Below are 18,628 nucleotides of genomic sequence, written 5' to 3' on the forward strand. Positions count from 1 at the left end.
ATCTATGGCTGCCTGTGATTAATTTCAGTATCACTTAATTTGCACAATAACTACCAGAAAGAAACACATGAACATGTCAGAGTGACTAATGACTGATTGTCAGGATATAGTTGGCAGATAATTATGTTTACACTGGAAATTGTAACTAAGTGCAAATGCAAGATTCAGAATAGAGCTGAAAAAAAGATACATCAGTAATACAAAGACTCTTCTAACAACAACAGTTAGCTAACAAGCCAAAGATTATATGTCATGATGTTGCAAACACAGAGCACTGCTGTATGTTGAAGTATCCTTGGGGGAAGATACTGAACCCTGAACTGCCCCTGATGAGTCAGAGTGAGTGTATAAATAGTTGGTTAAAAACACTAAGTTATCAGATATTGTGGGAAAGCACTGTATATGTACCAGTCTATTTAATATTAGCACAGGAAAGATGCTAATCTTTCAAATATCAGCAATGTTCAAGTATCATCGTATGGTAGGAGAGGATGCTGAAAATTCACCAAACTTCGGCCAAGAGCACGTCTGAGATTGATGACTGTATTGTTTTTAGGAGCTGACAGACGAAGCACTGTGGCACGTTTAATAAATGGCAATTTCATCCGTTATAGGAGACACTGAGATGTGGACTCTTTAGCAAATGACTGTTCAGGAGATAAAAGGAAATAATGAAAGCCTTTACTGCGGTAAAAAATTTTTCCAATAATCTCAGCTGCTTGTTGTATTCTGGTTGGTCTAACGGGAGGTTAATCCATCTTGTATTACAATCCTTCGCAATGTAACAGAGAGTGGGGGTAGTTAGTGGGAAAGACAAAGAACAAAACTAGAGGCAGAGAGGCTCGTGTCATTGTCTCTACATGCACATGAGCTGAATGACGCACCTTTGACCTGTGCAGACATCATACAGACACGACCACTGACAAACCCCTGATTACCTCCACCTCCAACACCACTCTCTCCTGTAGATCACCCCTCTCTTTAAAGCAGTGCAACACACCAGATAAGAGCCCCGCAGCTGAGAGAGCTACTATTAAAAAAAACAAAAAACAAAAGGCAAATGTCAAACACAAAACACACAGACACACACAAACACACATATTGCACGTTCACAGCTGACACGCTTGACCTTCAGTGGTGTCTCCTGAGGCCAAACATGTGAAAGGGTACCTGTGCACACATGCTTTCAAGGTGCCTCTGATGAAATTGGTTCAGCCTCATAGAGCTCCTTTTGTAAAGCCAATTCTCGTGCTTGGCAGTGGACAACCTGGGGAAACAATTGGTTTCCGGAAAGACCTGCAGCTGACAGAGGGAGCTGTTGCTGTAGTGGTCAACAACATGTAGCTCGTATTAAAGAAACACCTCCATGGTAAGAGAAACCAGGAGAACACGCTGTCCTTTAGCCTGCAGAAGTCAGGTGATATGTAAATATTATGTACAGAGATTTCCCTGTGTTTGAATGCACCACTTCCTCCTACACACTGTGACATCACTGCAGTGGCTCATACCAAAGAGAAACCATCACAAACCAGCCTGGATGAGATCCTCTAATTTGTCCTACATATTCTCTCTTTTTTTGGGGGGGGGGGTGGCGCAGAAAAACTTGGCCTAGTTTCAAATTTAAAGCCCATTTTGTAATTTTAATTGTAGCCCAGTGTAGTATATAATAACTATATAACACAGACATGACCTTGTCTGAATACATTAGTAGATAATGTAGTTCTAATAGAAGTGGAGGAGTTTAAGTATCTCAGGGTCTTGTTCATGAGTGGGTGATTGACAAACGGATGGTGTACAGAAACGGTGTGGTAAAGAGAGCTCTGCTGACAATTTACCGGTCGATCTATGTGGTCATAGGGTAGTGACTGAAAAAAAGCTTCTCCAATGAATGGATGAGCAAAGTACTCCCTGGCATATCGTAGCAAGAAGAGGCTGTGAGGTAGACCCATGGCAAACCAGAAAGATTACATTTTTCCCGCAGATGAGCTGGAGGTAGCGGATGGACGGATGGATTGGTGGATGGATGAATGGATGGGTGAGTGGGTGGACGGATGGATGGATTGGTGGATGGATGGGTGAGTGGATGGATGGATGGACGGATGGATTGTTGGATGGATGAATCGATGGGTGATTGGATGGACAGACGGATGGACAGATGGACAGATTTCAGCTGGTCATTCAGTTTATTTTAAGTGAGGACTGAAGAGGATTTGTGACAACCTGGCAACCCAAATGCAATCAGCTGATTAACAAAGCACCAGAAAGTGACTCAATCATTAATTTCATCCTTTGTAAGATGCACAGACTTCAGAGTGTTTGTGATGTGCTGCTTTTCTTTATCACACTTGCACAGCACACGCTGTTCTCGGACAGCAGCACAGGTATGGATGGACGCTGGTGAGGAAAATGAGCTACATTAACACCTGCTGAGGCATTCTGCGCAGCAACCTAAATGTTAATGACTCGAGCAGTTGGCAAGAAAATGGACGGGATAACAAGCTCTGACGAGGCCTGTCGAGTTAATCAATGGCCATGACATCCGATGAGACGGTTGTAAAGGACCAGACAAACACACAAAGGTGCAGTCAATGAAGAGCACAATGCCATCTCAGCAAGTGAGAGCTCAGCAGCCAGAAGCGAGAAGGAGGAAAACTGTTTTACAGAGTCAATGTCTGATGAAATGCACCACATCCACTCAAAGATTCCTCAAATGGAAGCAGATCCGAGGGGGGTTTCACAGCAGGAGGATCGGTGTGTTACAGAGCAAATAAATCAGCCACTTGGCATCAAATGTCGTCAGACAGACTGCGGGCATGTTTCAATCAACAGGCCAAGAGACGCACTGACAGCATGAGGGGGGGGAGGGAGAAAACAAAGACGTCCAAAGAGTACAACGAGCATGAATGAGATATGAGACACCAGCAAGAAAGACATACATAAAGCTTGAAGACATCACCAGAGGATGAACTGAGTGAAGACAGTCCCCACAAGACATGAATATGGGTCATGTATATTTCTGGAGCTCATAATGGTAGCTATGTTAACGTGCTGTCACGCACACAGATAAGCACAAAGTCTCATGAATTCTTTCGCTTTCCCTTCATTTTGTAGTGGCGTTCATATGATCTGAAAGCAACTTTTATAGCAGAATTATACAAGATAGCATAAATGTTACACTGTGACCTAAAGTGCTCTAATATTTACAGAGCATTTAAGTGTCCGCACATAAGTTACACTAAATGGACAGAGATATGTGAAGCCATATTAATACAGTTCAATTAGAGGATTAGAGTGAAGAAGCTACTTCAACACAATTATATTCATAAAAAAAGTTTTAAATGGGGGCCTATCATGCTCATTTCGTTCATCTTCGACTCTAGAGTAGCTTTGCACGCTTTACAGTCCAAAGTAATCCCATTCCATCCTTGCATTATAAAAAAATATGTGTGAAGTCAAAGCTTTAGGGATTACATCTACATAGGCTTACCTCATTATTTGAAACTTTGACCATGTTGCAGCAGGCCATGAAGGCTCAAGCCTTTGCTGTTCCTCTATTTTGCTACTGCATTTCTTTTCACACAGCCAAAAAATACAGTCATGTGAGAAAGAAAGACTTCTTGAACAATGTCCTTTGGACAGGCAAGACCAGAGTGAAGATGTTGGGTGATAGTGGACAGCATCACCAACCACATCCTGTCAGCTGAAACGCCGCACACCAACTGACAGCACTGTGGCTGAGGGGTGATGATTTGGGCTTGTTGGTCACCTTGCAGTGACTGAGTCAACCATGAACTCCGCTATATACAATAGATATTAGAATCAATTATATTCTAGAGTCAAATGTGAGGCCATCTGTCCAACAAGCACAGCAGCAAATCTTCAACAGAATGGCTGAAAAAGAAAAGCATTGAGGTGTTGCAACGACCCCGTCAATGCCAAATATTAACCTAGTTGAAATTATCTGGCAAGTCCTTAAGAGAGCTCTTAAAAATATACTTAGTTTTTAGGATTTTCACAATTATTGTTACATTTAAATAAAAAAAAATCTTTGTGCGGGAAACACTGCATTTCTTTTCAGGGATGCAGGCACACAGTATATTCCATGAGTTTGGACTTGTCAGCCTGTATCTCAGAAAATAGAGCTTTTAATGTGATTAACATTGTAACAAAGTGTACTTTACCACTAATCTAACAACAAATTAGACAAAAGCATAAGCATTGGGAGTTAAGCCCCGCTCTCCTGGAGTGGATCCTTGTGGATTATTAATGATGTTTTTCTATCACCTGGTGTTTCCATACTTTTATTGTGAAACTCACACAGATTTCAGCTCATTCGGTTTAACTGGTTGCTCCAGATGGCATTAAAAGAGAATTAACCATGAGTACTAATGGTGCACTCGTGGTTAGCAGCTTGGTGGCCTTAAAAACACAGTTGGCCAACAAAAGATTATTACGGGTGAGCCAGTTTTCTCTGCACTGAGAGGAGATTCACTAAATGCATGACTGAACAGAGTAAATCTACGAAGCCATTTGAATTAGAGAAGGCTGGAAACCTCTTTTATTCTTTGCTTCCAGTGTTTAGTTAGAGCTAATGGGCATAATTTATACATGAAACACCTGCCTGGTCCAGCACGAAGTAAACACAATCAGGGGAGGCCACGTATGGACATCCGTGGATGCCTCCAGGATTTCAAAAACAGCAAGTCCATCTAAATATTTCCAGAGAGGACTTAAGAAATTATCAGTACCACTTACAGATTCAGTGATTATCAAACCTGCAGCTCACAAAAAGAAAACTCCACCTGTGCATAGTTAGGAACTGTTTTCCACCTGTGATTTTCTTTGGCAGCAAAGCTGAAAACTATTTCTTTTCCCCAGAAAATCTAGCAGGAAAGCAAGGAGGTGGTTTGTTTGATCTGTCAGCCAGCTCCTGCTTTCATTCAGGCCACCCGAGGAGTGGACAGATTATCATCGGCAGGAAGCAGAGCAGCAGGATCGGTTCTCAACCTGCCGAGTTTAGGCCTCGAGATGTAGGCAAAGCTTTGCTTTCATCAAATACCTCGCAGAGAAAACCAATCCCAAAAGCTGCAGTCTGCCATAGCAGAACTGAAGAACTTATTACTGCAAAATGGTAAAATTATAAGAAATAATGGCAGCAATTTTAAGATATAACCATAGTGTCTGGTAAGAATCATGTAGTTGCATGAGTATGATGATGCTTTCACAGAGAAACTGAGTTCACGTCTCAAAAAGTTGCATTTTCATTTCAGGCTGAATTGAGACTCATCATCATCTCTGTAGCTGAGCGTCACATGCCCGCAGCTCCAGACTCCAGCATGAGCCAACTTTAATGCCCAGAGAAATCCTGCAAGGTGACATCAAGTGCACGTGAACACAGCATGCTTACTTTAGCTGTCCCGGCCAGACCGTGAGGCTTTAAATCAAAGAAAACCACAAGCATCACACTCGCACAAACCCAAAACCCTGCCAGCACTCACAACTCCTCAAATCCAACTCATCCTTTCCTGCGAGCAAGGATGTGTTTGTACTGTAACACATGCCAGATTTTTATTTGGAGGGAACCCATGTTATTGTAGTTAACAAAAAATGAATGACACATCTCATCAGCCTCATTTTGTGATTAAGGCTGATTAGCTCGTTAGATTTTTCCACAGAAAAACAGCATAAAAAGGCAAATTAGCTTTTTGTGCAATCAGTCGTTTTCTAGAATTAGAAATCATTTTATATCAGGTACCAGCATGCAGTTTGTACATGACACACTATTGGATGAGAACTCTTTTTGAAAGTGAACTTTTAGCTCTTTGTGCAGATCATCATCTCGTCTTCTGTCAGAAACGAGCTGTTTTCCTGTCTCCTGTTTCTTCAAATCTCCCTCCCTCAGACTCTTTGGAAGTCTACTTTGGGGTGGCCCTCCTGCCTTTACTCTGTGGGTGTGTCATGCTTGTAGCATGGCAGATTATATTACAAAATTCAGCACAGACTGATGTAAGTAGAAAAACCTTTAAAACTTGTTATTCAGACAAGTCTATGCATTGACCATGTGCTGTGCAACCGTTGCATCATCTCACTGCTTCTTTTAGATCGCTGAACTTGCCTGTTTATTAAACTTAAAGTGTAATAATGAAACCCAAATTGAGAGATTTTTGTTATTCTTTTTCGCACTGAATAAATGTTATTGAGTAACGCCAACACAAATTCCCCAACTCTCTGTGAATGGTACTCATGGCCAGTGATTAATTGAGTGGACAATTTCCATATTAATGATCAAAAAACTGACTTCACAGCCCATTGTTCATTAACTGGGCTGGTTTCAGTCATTCTGCAAATGTACTGTTTATAAGGTTGGGGAAACCTTCAGCAGTCAGCTGAAACTGAAGAAGTCACTTGGATGAGCGACAAAACGTTTCTCCCACTGAAAATGTCCAAATGAAAAGAATCAGCTTTTTAGGATTTACTTACTTGGATGATCGAGGGTGCATCAAGATAATAATGAAAACCAAAGCTACACTTGTAAAACTAATGGGAACCATCACTGAAAGTCAATGAAAGAATTAGGAATAAAATAAAATACTTTTTAATATAAAAAGTAGTCCAGTGAAATTAATAGAACCTAAAGGTTATTATAAAATAAGCAGAAATCATCCCTGTTTCTCAAAGGTTTTTTTAGCATGCTCCATTTCACACCTCATAAGTTCATATCTGAAATGCAAAATGTTCATTAACAATTACTAAAAGTTAAAAACACAAGGGCACAAATCTAATTCTACTTAAATAAACGTCACTCACCAGCGTCGTCAGACTCCTGTGTTTATTTTTTCTGAAAAACAAAGAAACAAAAAAATTCATCTTAGTGCCACTTTATATAATCTGCTTCAGGAACATAGACTGTATATAAAAGACAGCACAGCCACCAGGGTGTCACCCTTTGTGTGAGAAGGTACAAAGCACAGACAGGGACACCTGCAAATTAGTGCTAATTAACAGACTAATAAAATACAAGAATTTCACACATCAAAACTGAAGCACAAATATTTAGGATGGTGTGTATCACACAAACCAACCACAAAATCAGTCAGATAATCCATTCAAAGAGGTCCACAGATTAGTGAGCTGTCAGTCAAATACACCACGTCCCTACCTCCAATATCAAGATCAGAGTGATCATGAAGAGGGAAACTATCGATAGGTGCCAAAACTGGTTTTTGTAACATGCTTTGTCCAAATGTCCAAATTTTAACCTGGGAGTCTCGGGGATTGACTCACTTTTGGGCCAGCCTCAGGTGGCCACTAGAGGAACTGCAGTTTCTGGTAGGTTCAGGTCTAATTGTTCCTGCTTGTTCAGGAGCTACACAGCTAACCATCTGGAAAGCAATTCAGACAAGTGTGCTGGCTTAAGGCTCACTAATTAGCAGGATTTCTTTTCAGTTTTTATAAGCAGTTAATATAATAGGGCCCTATCTATTACTGGGATATAACCTTTTCCCAGGTGTAAATGAGTACCGCCCTCTAAATACCACCTCATCTCTTAGAGAATTTAGCAGGTGGATGTCCTTTCCAGCCACTGTGTGGATTAACAGCACCAGGTGCAAAGTGCTGAATGTGAATGCAGTCCCGCTGAGGAGGCAGCTAGCTCGACAGAGATATCAATATGGACACCTGTGGGCCCTCCTGTTGCCATGACCACCAGCAACAGCTGCAGCAGAGTCACTCTATCGTCACCGGCGGCCGGCGGGGGAATCAGCACTTCCTAAACAAATTAGTCTGAGGAAAACTGCTGAGGCCCGAACCCTTTAATTACATCAACCCCAAACCAAATTATACGCAGACTCTGTAATAACTAATGCACATCAAACAAGCCCTCCTCCTCTTCCTCCTATCCCACTCCATCTTCTGTGTGGAACATTTATATCGAGGTGTTCATTCCCAGAGGAGAGACGCAGAGAAATGTCAAGACAAAGGAGACATGGCTTCTCCTCCCTCCCTGGCCTTTTCGCTTCTCGTTCTATCACTCTCTCCATTCTTTTCGCTTCCCTTCCTCATTCATTCTCCGTCTCCTTCTCCCTTTATCCTGTCATCTACATTGTGGGGAGCGTCTTTCGCTCCTTCGAGCTTTGGCTGTGTAAGCAGAGCTGGCGAGATGAGAAGAAGAAGCGCTGTAATCTGAATAGTGAAGCACAATAGGCGAGGAGGTTTTGCAAGGAGAGAATTAAAATTCTGCCACCGGTGGAGCAAAATAAGATGCCGCGTGTGTGTCTGTGGGGGGGGGGGGTTAAAATGAAATGTGTTTTTGATAGAAGAACTTCACTTTCTTGGAAAGAGAGCTTTCAAAAGTGAACAAACACAAGGTTTAGAGAGAATTTATGAGAATAGAAAATGAGTTAAAGCAGACCAGACACATTTAAGTCATTTTTCTCATTGTTCTTTTTTTATACAGCTAAATGTGATCCTAAGAAAGGTGCAAGACAGAAAGGAGGGGAAAAAATCTTTCAGGCCTCACTTCGTCCATGCTCTCATGGAGAACACCAGATATAAAAGGCCATTCATAAAAAGGCAGGTAAATACCATCAATCAAAGGATGCATGCAAATTAATGTCAATGAGCTCCTCGTACAATGCAAACATCAGACTGAGCTCTTACTACTGGGAGCAGAATATTAATAAGTACATGTATAGTGTACACAGGAAAAACCTGTTCACCAAGGATAATAAGGTCTTTAAGGGATGTTAAGATAATAAAACACGTGGCACCTTCATAATAGTCTCAGGTGACTGCCCAACTTTAAAGACAGTACATCGTAAATACTGAGATTGATACAGTGAAAAATACTATAAATCTCTCTTATTTTATCTTCTCCTTTTAGTAAAACTCTATAGAGTTGTTGTTTTTTGGTTTGTTTTTAATAGCTTATCCATTTCAATACTGGAGTTGTTGCTTGGCTGCTTTCAATGATAAGTCTCCCAACCACAGATAGTATACAGGTCTGTAAAGTGAAGCTACCAGGGGCCAATAGCTGTGGTTGCAAAAGGACTTCTGTCCTATAGATGTTTGTGAGAAAATGGTCCTCAACCCCTATGTCAGTAAACTCTCTCCTTATTAGTTCATGGTGTCAGTCACCAGCATATACTCTTTATCTAATCACCTCTCATCAAAAAGTGCTAACATCTCTCTTTTTATAATACCTGTGATTCCACTGGAGGCAGTTTTTGGCTGGAATTCTAGTATTTTATGCATCTGTTGCTTAGCTAACTAGGAGATATGTACATGGCAGCAGTGAAACTGCAAAACATGTTTAACTGATGTGTGGTGTAGAGGTGTGGACATCCATATATTACACAGTCTGTTTTACACAATGCTGATTTAACCAATAAAAAAGACAAAGTAAAGCAACAAATACTCGGTTTCAGGTATATTGCACTTTTATTTCAACCTAGATTTTCCAATACTGTAAGTTTATAACTTCCACCTCCAACTCCACCTCTGTTGTAAAGATTTAAACGCTGATGTTCTATCAGAGCAAGCAAGGCAGGGAGTGCTTGTGCAGTGGAATCTAAATAAATAGACCGAAATTAAGTGAAAAATCTTCTTTGATCTCAAACAGTATTCTGTTATAAACTTTCTCTCATCCCTCATTCTCATTCTCTCATTGCATCGATCCTTTAGATCACTGCCATCTTGTGATTGCAGTTGGATATTGTCTCTGGAAGCAAACTTGATTACAGAACTACTAAAATCTCATGGACTTGTCTGTCTCCCTCTCTTATTAATAAAGCTTGATTGCACATGTGAAGTGTGGATAAACCTCTAGTCTGTGACGGGAGACTGTCGGAGATTAGCATACTAGCTAAGCCACTGCTGGCTCTGCGTTCACTGCTCTCAGATCAGTTACCTTCTGTGCTTTGTGTGAAACAAAGCTAGCACTGGCAAGTAAACAACTGCTTTCATTTATCGTTGTAACAAATGAGCATTCTCTCACTGACCACCTCGGCCAACTTGTATGACGTAACCAACTTAATAACTGTTTAATTAGCAGCTGTGAAACCACTTGGTTTGCCAAAATGTACAAAGTTTAACTTGAACTGGTTGTTTTTTGTTTCTTTTTAAATCAAGTTATCTGTGTTTCTGAGCTCTCATTGCCTTTCTGTAAAAAAAGGTTCCAAAAACTATCTTTCTAGAAAGCTGGTTTGTACATGATTTTTTGCGTTTATTTGCCATTCTGACTGATCCAGAGTAAATACATATATTAGCTGCCTGGGATGGCCATTTTGCTGACTGCATAAGAGGTCGCCATCTGGGGATACTTCCAAGCAGAGGTGGTAAATGTAAAGTTAGCATGAGCCACAAGAGCCATTTAATGGGAACTACGTCATAGTGTTTATCTTGAAAACATTACGGCAACATGCAGGCACTAAGGCAATTAATTACTGAATTATACCATGCTGTTGCACAATGAATGCAATAAGCCCTCTGGGCTTTTTTCTCATTACCAGGTACACACTGTCCTACACGGGCGAAGCAGGGGAGGCTTTTAATAACATTTAGTATTCAGATTAAACCGTTGTACGCAGCCAAAGCTCCGGCTTCCAGGGTTTTGGCTCCAAAGTAGGATCAATTTACAATCCAATTAATTCAAATTGTGTGGAAACATGCTCACAAGGAGGAAAACAATCGGCTGTCCCATTAAGGCAAAGACAAATGAGGGTTTGGAGCCGAAAGAGAAGAGACACCTGATGCGTTTGACATGCCTGCTTTCATTATTTGGTTTACTTCCAATACAACAGGCTTTTAAAATAATATATGCGTAGTAGGAGTACTTTTTTTCCTTTTTGCCTAAAAGCCACTGATGGGCTCCAGTTGGATTTGATCTGGATTTGAAGTGAGCTTCAAACACAGTGTTCAATTTCTCTGTTAAAAAAATAATAATTTATTACAGCTCATCAAAGACTTGCAGCAAATAAACCATGATGTTTCCCAGAAAGCGCAAATGGTACGCATCTCTCACAGCAGCAAGAGCAACACTGTCTGAATGTTTAAAAGCTGTACAAAGAAAAATAAAAAGACTACAATATAGATCCACTGCCTTCAAAGCAGCTGGTCAGTCTTCTTTAGCCACTCTTTCCTGCTCTTTAAATGAGTTGTCATCCTGTCTTTCAAACCTACTGTTGAGCCACGCACAGCTGCAGATCACCGGCATGACCTTTAGAAAGATTCAGGGAAATTCATTAACGAGCCTTTGATGAAGTCGTTTCACGCTGGCAGAGTTTTTCCTTGTTGGGAAGCTAAATGAATAATATACCACTTCCAGCTGATGTGTCCTTATTAAGCTGAAAATAACACCAACATAGATAACTTAATCAGTGATTTGTGAGCAGATAGTCTTAAACTGGTTTCTTGAACATGACAATGAGTTCACTGTTCTCAAATGGCCTCCACAGTTACCAGATCTCAATCCAAGAGCACCTTTGGAATGTGGTGTAATGGGAGATCTTCATCATGTGTGACTTTGTGACGCTATCATGTATCAAAACCTCCAAGGAACGTTTCCAGCAACTTGTTGAATCTATGCTGTGAAGATTTAAGCCAGCACTCAAGTCCAACAAGGTACTAGCAAGATGCACTTAATGAGGTGGTTGGTGAGTGTATATAGATTTACAAAACATCAAATCATATTTGAAAAAAAAAAAACATGCAAAACCTACAAGCATAGCATAATTCATATGTTAAAAAAAAAAAAAACCCACAAACCACAACAACCCACACACAACATGATGCAACTTTCCATTGTTTTTTTACCAATAGCCCAGGGCTGTTCGATATAACGATATATATCGGAAGACGATACAAAAACAGCTATCGTTTCATATTACGCTATCGTTTGTTTCATGGTGTCGCAAAGTAAACTGTTTACAGCTATATTTTTTCACCGCTTTTAGTAGCTACATTAATTTCTTAAAGTTCTCTCTTTCTCTTATATTTAAAATAACCACACTACGGACGGACAAACGACTGTTTTTACGCCTTGTCGTTAGCAACAATGATGGTAAAACCAGCGTGTGGCTCCGCCATCCGCTTATTTATTTTCCACATAATCCTTTCACAATAAAGCTGATGATCCTGTTGGGATTTTTCAAAAGAAACTGAAATGATGACAAACAGAAAGACCAGTCAAAACAAATCGAGGACCTTATTCCAAAAGGAGGGGCTATGTATATGTCTTATATTGGGATATGAGATTTTGGTCATATCGCACAGCCCTGCAATAGCCACGAAAACCCTTAAAAGGATCTTTTCACCCACCTTGAGGGGTCAATGTTAAAGGCTTACAAAAATGCATACTTGTCTATTTAACTCAGATAAACTGATTGTGATCTTAACATGTTCATAAAAATGAACATATTCTGTACACATTTGCAAAAATCTTTGAATCAAAACACAAGCGCTTCAGGATTTTGCTTTTAATCAACTAAAACCTGCATATTTAAATGTTTAAAACAAGAAAAATATAACATCTTGACCCACAGCCACACTAATCTCTATGTGTATGTGTTTTTAAAGCGTGTGCATCAAAAGGGTCATTTCATGCTGCTCCACATGCAACCAACAACCTCCCCATCGGCAAGGTGCTGGGAAAAGCCTCGCCACCCACCATGGTGATCCACAGCCACTGAGACGTCTAATGTAGCAGAAGGGAAGGCGGCTGGGCCCAGTTTGTCATTCTGTTTGAGCGCTGACTCAGACTTAAAAACAGGTAGAGCAAAAAATAAAAGGAAAAGAGGGATTAAAGTCACTGTAGCGCTTCCTGGCAGCAGTAAAGACACATTAGAGGCCAGGTAGATGATTTTTGCGAGATGGAGTAAAAGATGGTGTAGGAATGCTGCTGCAGACTCCCTGGTTTTCACTGCTTTGCAAGTCGTCTTCTGGGGAGCATGTGTGAAATTCTCATAAATGTTCCCTTCCTGCTGTGGACTGCATAAAAAGCAGTACATAATATCAGCATATATGACAGACTAGTCTATTAATACCAAAACCAATCACATGTGTGACATCTAATCTCAGGAATGACTCCTTTCTGAGTGAAAATGAAAGAAAAGAAATGAAAGTTATTCATTTAAAGATCCTCTCCACCTCCAGCCCCTCCACCCATGGTTTGTTTTATGTCCAACAATGATCCGAGGAATGGCTGCCAAGCATATAAATCTGGCTACGAGGACAGGTTCGCTGGCAGAGCTGAACAGAGTGAGCACTGGGGAATCCAAAGACAGTACATCTTTATTACCGTTAAATAGCCGCAGCACAGAAAGACCTGAATCAAAATGTGGAGCAGTGGACTAATGATGAAGGATGGAAGGGAAGACTGACTGGCATCATCTGGCACAAAGCTCAGTCACTCGTACATGGTGGATTTAAAAAAAAAAAAAAAACTCCAATGAAAACAAATTTTAACATTTAAATTTTATTTTATCCCAATATCAGGCATCACTTGGCAAATCCAGCTGTAAAGTGTCAATCTGAACATGTTTGATAGATCAGACTGAGAAACCAAGGACACCACACACTCACAGGCTGGCAGCTTGTCTGTAACATGGCAAAGCATATCCTACTTTAAAAAATGAACACCATGTTGCTTTGGCGTTTACTGAGGTCAGGGATCAGTGGAGCCCAAGGACCATTTTTCCACAGACTTCTATAAAACCAAAATACCCTTTTGCAGTGGCTGTACCTGCTAGCCATTAGAAAGAAAGCAGATTTAAGGCTCTTCTGGAATTGCCCTAACCGCTTAGACCGAGAAGATACATCAAATAGTTTATATACAAATGTCTAACTTGCCAGAAAAAACAGAATAATTTCACATCAAACATACAAAGGCATCTTTACATGCACCCCAATCTAATTAATGATTTGTATAAACCACCTGTCAGATAGAAATTTCCTTCCATACTAGTCGGCAAGATATTCATATTTAATGGATGTTTTACACCAGTAAACTGTTGCTTCTAAGTTTTTATTATGCCACTGGCCACCAACAGAGGCATATCCAACAGAAATGAGCTCCCCTCCGTCTTTCTATGAGAGGAAATTGACAATGAGTTGGAAAATAAACATAACAGACGCATGCACCAGCACGGATCTGCAGTACCAAAATGATGGAATCAGAGTTTTACTGTCTATGTGTAGCAATTCTGCACAGGGAAAGAAAGCTGATAGCACAGCTAACGTTAGCCACACTCTGCAAACTAATCTAGGACATTGTGTTTGCATAAAGTGCAACAGATTTTAACAACATGATCTGATTATTAAAGCATGTGACTGATTGTTTCAAAGGCTCAGAAATATACACAATATTTGTACAGTCAGTCTTTCATCCAGTAGCTGAGCTCAGTTTTAGCCATTTCTTGTAGATTAGTTGACTAGTCAATTTTGTTCTGTTGCTTTCATGGGCAGTAAAGTAGCTGCTGTTGTCTATTAGTCTTTTTTAAAATGAACTTTTATGTCCAAATTACTTTCTTACAACACTGTCACCACTTTCTCTGCTTGGAAATGGGGTTGTGTCAGTGTATAAATGGTATGCAGATTATACAAATCTGTTGGTTACGGATTATTCAGATTAAATAACATACGCCCCGTGAAAAGAACAAAATAGGCCAGTGTAGGCTTGAAACTCTAATGTCGGGATTCCCCATTTTGCAGTGGATGACTTTTCAGGATAAATTCATGGCACTGCTAGCTTTAACAACAATGGTTTTACGGCATTTCTTGAAAATTATTACATTTTGTTCAACATTCTTCTTGTGAAATCCAAACCACTGCCAGATTATTGATCCAGTGCTGCTTCTCTTTGGAACTAGCTCGTCTGACTCCTCTTCAGTTAAAGTCTCATTCCCTCGCTCGTCTGAAACTACTGCGGCGGCCATATTTCCCCCCCTATCTGGTAAACAAGCATGCTCAGCGCAGTGTGGCAGGTAGAACATTTTCCGATTAGGTGGGGGGGATTAGTGATGCCTTCGCAGCATTTGGGACCAAAAAAAAAAAAAAAACTCAATTACATGCAGTCCCAAATACATCTAGTATATACGATATATTGCCCACCCCTAGGCCAATGTGCACATTTAATAAATCTGATCGTAATTTTGCATATGCACTTTTTTTTTTGCAAGATTTCGATGGACAAGGTCTCCAGAAATAGGGACAGTGTCTCCTAGTTTGTCTTACATCATTTGACTTTGCATTCATTTTGCCCAATTTTAACCTTTCTTATAAAATAATCTAAATTAATGCCAAAAATCACTTTTAAACTGTGCCAAATACCACCTCTATATTTTTAAGTTAATCTGTAACATTTTGTCTATTAATATTTCTTAAGCTTTACGTTGGTGAGCTTGCTGCAAATGGAGTGAAATATTTAGCATACAGGTTTGACAACATGCCTACAAATCAACATTACAGCTTTTAGAGAGCAGCGGGATACAAGAGTTTCCAAAGTTAGGAAGATACGTGCATTTATGCATTCTGGTGAACGAGGACGTCGAGGGCAAAATCACTCAGGAGCTAACATTAAACAAGACTGTGAAGGTTACTTTCCTTCAAGCTAGACAGGTGAGCTGTCACATGAAGTCACAGTTTATCAGCATCAGTCTTATCCTTTGTTACGGACCATCCTACTGATCTTCATCACAGCTCTCGAGACATTTTTATTTTACTAAATTCAAACCTGGTTATTAAAGTCAAATATTTTGTAGGTTTATTATGAATATTTTCTCAGCTTCACAGATACAGAGGGTTATTACTCTGCAGGCTCGTCACCATAGCATTAACTTTGAAGTAACTTCCAAAATATGGTACCAGGTATCCTAGTAACAAGGAATGGTTCAAAGCTATGTAACCCAGGACCAAAGAGTTGGGCTGATGGACTTGGAGCTATGCCTCAAGCATAATTAAAAATCAAATGCACTCCCCTGCTGCTCATCTACCTTTTATGTGCCCTTCTTCTAAACTTTCCGTTATCACTGATCTTCTCTTCCTCCTCTCTTTGCACCATCAAGCTGTATGCCTTTTGGGGTTTTGTCCTACGTACAAAAAAGAAAGAAGAGGAAAAAAAAATAAAAACTCAATCACGGCAGGAGTGCGGTGTGACTCCTCTACCCTACAGACACAAAACAGCATGCAGCCATTTCCACAGAACGTCCCCCAAAAAGCTCCACCAGGTTCAAAAGGAGAGGTCACCCTGAAAAAAAATAAAGCACATTTTAACAAAGACCTCCCCCTCCCAGGATAACAACAACATTAACAACTCACCTCCCAGGCCTCAGTTTGCCAGAACCTGGCACAGAATATAAAAAAAAAAAAAATACAGAGAACAACTACAGAAGCCTAATTTTTAGCTTCTGTTATGGCTTTCTAATTCAGTCCCCCGGTCAAATAAGATGTGTGTGCAAAGAGATAAGGATATAGAGAAAAAATAAATAATAAACAAACAGTGGGTTTATCTTTTTAGAGCATCTGTAACATCATTTAAGGCACCATATGCTGCTGCTGTTTATATTTCTTCTCTCATGATGCTTTCATGAAGAGCAGCTGTCACAGATTGTGTCACATCCCCGTAATGAATAATGAAGGCATGTGCGAGGCGTCAAATCGAGGCAGACGGCCCCAGATGTTGGAATAAAAGAAAAGTGGGTCAGGTGTCTAGCTGATGCTGAGCACACGGCTGCGTGACGAGCAAGCCGAGGCTTCAGCCCAACCGGAGAACGGATGGTTAAAATCTGTCAAGCTTTAAATAAAAATGAAAAACAGGTCACATGACAAGCAATGGTTACACCTGAGCCGAGCAGGGCATAAACTCGCGAGTCCTTTGGTTGCAGTTCATTAAAAGGTCAAAAGGTGAGGTGTAGAGTCACGTCGCCTGAACTGCCCAATGAACAACTCCCAGGGGCGCCATGCCAGCTCTGTCGATACATCACTCGCTGCACAGTGGAGAGTTGTGCGCTCCAGATTTTTCACAGCTCAACAATGCTTCACAGCCTCATCCATCTCCAATACAAAACATCCATCAATCCTCCAATGTCTGCCTCAGACACTGAAATCCCAACCCCGACGCCAGCCGATGCCATCTCATCATGCAAATCCCAGCATTTAGGACATGCGCCTTTCACCGTAAATCGGCCATTTACAGTCCAGCTCGTCAATCATATCTGGATCATTTCACAAATCGTGCAACACACCCTTGTTATATTAAAGCTCCTCAATTCAGTCAATTAACAATTACCACCGCAAAGTGAGCTTTGCACACTTAAAAACTTAATTACGCATTTATTAACACCTTACTGACATCAGTTCAACTCTTGAGATGGTATCATGTTGTTACCCCTTAGCTTTTTTTTAGCATTACAATGACTGCTCTGCAGAGAACATGTGGATACTTTGCATTTAAATGCAAAAGAGCAAAAAGGAGAAGACGACAACAACAAAAAAAAGTTCTGCATTTTTTGCTGCTGTTACTTTGAAATGGATGACATCTAGTTTGAATAAAATTCAACAGCGGTACATGCTGGTATGTACGTCAATAATATGAAAAGAAGTGCAGAAAAATACTGTGTGGTTTAATATTATGTGTACTGGCCTTAAATCTTGTGTGAGACCACATACTGTACATCAGGGGTCTCAAACTCCAGTCCTCGAGGGCTGGTGTCCTGAAACTTTTCCATGTGTCCTTGTTGCAACACAGCTGAATAAAATTAATAGGTCATTAGCAAGAGTACAGAACTTGACTCCATGCTGAAGTGCCAACCCCTAACCCTACTCAAGTAAATTTAAGTAAATCTAAGTGTTTGGAAAAATGTACTTCCAAAACTACTTTTATTGCACCATGTTCATTCACTCATGAGCTGCTGTAACATGAATCAAATGGCTGAATTGCCACCTCAGCATGCAGTCAAGTTCTATAGAGTGTTGCTAATGACCTACTAATTGTATTCAGGTGTGTTGCAACAGGGACCCATGGAAAAGTTTCAGGAGGACTGGAATACATATGCTATACATAAAAGATGGATGTAGTGACATCACACATGGTGATGTCACTGTTAGCAGGCAAAGTTTCGCTGTGAAGCCTGAAACTGCCTCCATCAATATCTTTTGACTAAGAAACTGAGGAAAACTAGTAAATATTTGCTGAGTTGATCAAACTGCAAGACTGAAGAGTTGTATTACTATAGACCTCTTTTTGGAACCAGGGGAGTCGCCCCCTGCTGGTCATTAGGAAGAATGCAGTGTTGAGGCCCACCTGTATGTATTATCTTCAATTTTTAAGAATCTGAAGTTACATCCATCTTTTTTATATGGTTTTCACTAAAATGACACTGTTGACCTAAAAATAACTGAAGCTTGTGTTCAGAATTACAGGCCATATTTTGAATCAGCCCTTGTATTTCTGATTATTATGCAAAGAATCCTTTTTGGAAGTATCCCTAATAGTGTCTATTTAAAGTGCATTTACTATAATCACAACATCTCAACATTTAAACCTAAAGACTTTGACATGGTTTGGGTTTTACTACAGCTCAGGCCTGTTAAGGCATAGGTGACATATCTCTGCTAATCTGCAACATGAATGCCA

The 18,628-nt window shown here is 40.3% G+C and overlaps 1 protein-coding gene across 2 annotated transcripts in view; it reads right to left on the reverse strand.

Annotated features, from left to right (window-relative positions):
* rnf152 (ring finger protein 152) overlaps positions 1-18,628 on the reverse strand; it is a 56,671-nt gene that overhangs the window by 27,670 nt on the left and 10,373 nt on the right. The window contains exons 2-3 of one of the 2 annotated variants that reach the window (XM_031728544.2): positions 15,987-16,082; positions 6,808-6,838 (exon numbers count right to left, since the gene is read on the reverse strand). The gene's annotated coding sequence lies outside the window, so the exon portion shown is untranslated. The remainder of the gene's footprint in view (positions 1-6,807; positions 6,839-15,986; positions 16,083-18,628) is intronic. The other variant, XM_031728542.2, reaches the window with a different exon arrangement.

The sequence above is a fragment of the Oreochromis aureus genome, linkage group 9, assembly GCF_013358895.1.
Source record: "Oreochromis aureus strain Israel breed Guangdong linkage group 9, ZZ_aureus, whole genome shotgun sequence".
NCBI lineage: Eukaryota > Metazoa > Chordata > Actinopteri > Cichliformes > Cichlidae > Oreochromis > Oreochromis aureus.